General features: G+C 49.0%; 1 protein-coding gene across 1 annotated transcript in view; it reads left to right on the top strand.

Moving 5' to 3' along the window:
• The window catches only part of LOC122565515 (proteinase-activated receptor 3-like), a 13236-nt gene that overhangs the window by 983 nt on the left and 9292 nt on the right, over positions 1 to 2961 (top strand). The window lies entirely within an intron of this gene.

Raw genomic sequence — 2961 nt, 5'->3', positions numbered from 1 at the left:
TCCCTAAAGCGCTCTGCGAGGAGGCGCCCAGTCTCCCCAATGTAGAGGAGACCACATTGGGAGCAACGGACACAATAAATGATATTGGTGGATGTGCAGGTAAAACTTTGATGGATGTGGAAGGCTCCTTTGGGGCCTTGGATAGAGGTGAGGGAGGAGGTGTGGGTGCAGGTTTTGCAAATCCTGCGGTGACAGGGGAAGGTGCCAGGACGGGAGGGTGGGTCGTAGGGGGGCGTGGACCTGACCAGGTAGTCACAAAGGGAACGGTCTTTGCGGAAGGCGGAAAGGGGTGGGGAGAGAAATATCTCCCTGGTGGTGAGGTCCGTTTGGAGGTGGTGAAAATGTCGGCGGATGATTTGGTTTATGTGAAGGTTGGTAGGGTGGAAGGTGAGCACCAGGGGGGTTCTGTCCTTGTTACGGTTGGAGGGGTGGGGAAAAGACTTTGTCTATTTATCCTATCCATGCCCCTCATGATTTTATAAACCTCAATAAAGTCACCCCTCATCCCCCGACGCTCAGGGGAAAACAGCTCCAGCCTGTTCAGCCTCTCCCCATAGCTCAAATCCTCCAACCCTGGCAACATCCTTGTAAATCTTTTCTATACCCTTTCATATTTCACAACATCTTTCTGATCAGAAGGAGACCAGAATTGCACACAATATTCAAAAAATGGTCTAACCAATGTCCTGTACAGCCACAACATGACCTCCCAACTCCTGTACTTAATACTCTGACCAAGTCATTGAGTAATGACTTGGATTGAAACGATGTGAAGGGTTATGGTCTCCTTTTGAAATATAAAAGTACTGTGATTCTATAATAGAGACAAAAAATAACTGCAGATCCTGGAATCCAGGGGAGACAAACAGGAGGCTGGAGGAACACAGCCAGCCAGGCAGCATCAGGAGGTGGAGAAGTCAATGTTTTGGGTGTAACCCTTCTTCCAGACTGGGGGGTGGGTGTGTGGGAGCTGCAGGTAAAGGGGGTGGTGAGGGGCAGGGTGATGAGGTGGGGATAGGTGGAGACAGTAGAGGGTACAACCTGATTGGTCAATGGGAGAAATGAATCCAGTTGGTGGTAAGGAGGAGTGAAAGGGGACAAGGAGGGGCTGGGAACAGAGTCCGAATGGGGAGGGAGGTTATCTGAAATTAGAGAACGCAATGTTGAGTCTTTTCAGACTGTAGGCTGCCCAAGTGGAAAATGAGATGTCCCTCCAATTTGCGGTCTGGTTCGCTGTGGCAATGGTCATGTTGAAAAGAGTGGGATGGGGAAGTGAAATGGGCAGTGACTGGGAGGTCCAGTCAGCCCCCTGCAGGCCTGGCTACGAAGCTCAGCGAACTGTTCCCTAAGTTTACATTAGGTCTCCCCGATGTAGAGAAGACCACATCGGGAGCACCTGATGCAGTAAACTAGACCGGAAGCGAGGCAAGTGAACCTCTGCCTCACTTGGAAGGACTGTTTGGGGCCCCAGATTGAGGTGAGGGGGACGGCATACCGGCAGATCTTGCATCTTTGCCGGTTGCGGGGAAGGTACCTGGGGTTTTGGGGGGTGTTGGTGGGGAGACCATGGATAGATGAAGGGAACAGTCCTTGTGGAAGACAGAGAGAAGTGGGGAGGGGAAGATGTCCTGACAGTGGGGTCTAATTGGAGTTGGCGGGAGTGTTTAAGGATGATCTATTGGATGCAAGATCTGGTGGGGTGGTAGGTGAGGACAATGGGACCTCTGTCTTTATTGCGTTTGGAGGGAGGTTTAGAGCAGTGGAACAGGGAATGGAGGTGGTGCGGTGGAGGACTATCTGGATGACAGAGCAGGGAAAAGCATGTTGTTCGAAATAAGTAGGCATCCAGTATGTTTGGGAGTGGAATGTCTTCTCGTCTGAGCAGATGGGGCGGAGGTGGAGGATTTAGGAGAATGGGATGGAGTTCTTGCAGGATACTTGGTGGGAGGAGGTGTAGTCCAGGTTGGTGTGAGAGTCTGTGGGTTTATAGTAAACAGCTGTCTGGAGATTGCAATTCTGTAATAGCTGGTTACTTGGTGACTGGATTGATACCTGGAATGATTATCTAATGAGGAACTGTTGGACACACTGGGCTGGAGTTTGGAAAAGTGAGGGGGACCTGATTAAAGATCCAGAATAATGTTGACAAGGTGGACATGGGGTCTTGTCCCTTGTGTGGGTCTGCCCATAACCAGGGGGTGCTGTTTTAAAATTATTGCTAACCCTTTTCAAACAGAGACCAGGACAATTGTGTGACTTTGGAACAGTTTGCCTAAGAAAGGGAATGGAGATGAGGGACTTTCAATATTTTTAAGGTGGAGGTGGATGGATTCTTGGCTGGGAGTGAAAGTTATCAGGGGAATGCAGAATTCAAAACACCAAGAGATCAGTCATCTCTGAGGAGGCCAAATGGCTCTTTCTGCTTCGGAGTTGTGTGTTTGTGTGTTGAGGAATAGTGATAAGACTGAGGAATGCTTGATACAGATAGATCTAGGTGTCCTTGTGTCTAAATCACAAAATGTTACATTTTTTATTTATTCATGGGGCATGGGGGTCACCAGCTGGTCCAGCATTTATTACCCATCCCTAATTGTCCTTTGAGAAGGTGGTAGTGAGCTGCCAATCTAAATCACTGCTGTCCCTCTGCTGTAGGTACAATAAACATGCAGGAACAACAAGCAATTGGGAAGGCAAATGGAATGTTGGCCTTTAGGAATGGAATATAAAATAAAGGAAGGCTTGGTATGCTTGTACACGGTGTTGGTGAGTCAAAATGTTTGGTGCTGGAAAAGCACAGCAGGTCAGGTAACATCCGAAGAGCAGGAGAGTCAACGTTTCAGGCTTAAGCCTCATTCCTGATGAAGTGCTTTACCTGAAACTGGGATTTTCCTGGTCCTCAGATGCTGCCTGGCTTGCTGTGCTTTTCCAGCACCACTCTTTCGACTCTGATCTCCAGCATCT

Source organism: Chiloscyllium plagiosum, chromosome 31 (genome assembly GCF_004010195.1).
Source record: "Chiloscyllium plagiosum isolate BGI_BamShark_2017 chromosome 31, ASM401019v2, whole genome shotgun sequence".
NCBI classification, from domain to species: Eukaryota; Metazoa; Chordata; class Chondrichthyes; order Orectolobiformes; family Hemiscylliidae; genus Chiloscyllium; species Chiloscyllium plagiosum.
Note: the sequence above shows the minus strand (reverse complement) of the source record. Positions and strands in the feature narration are given on the sequence as shown.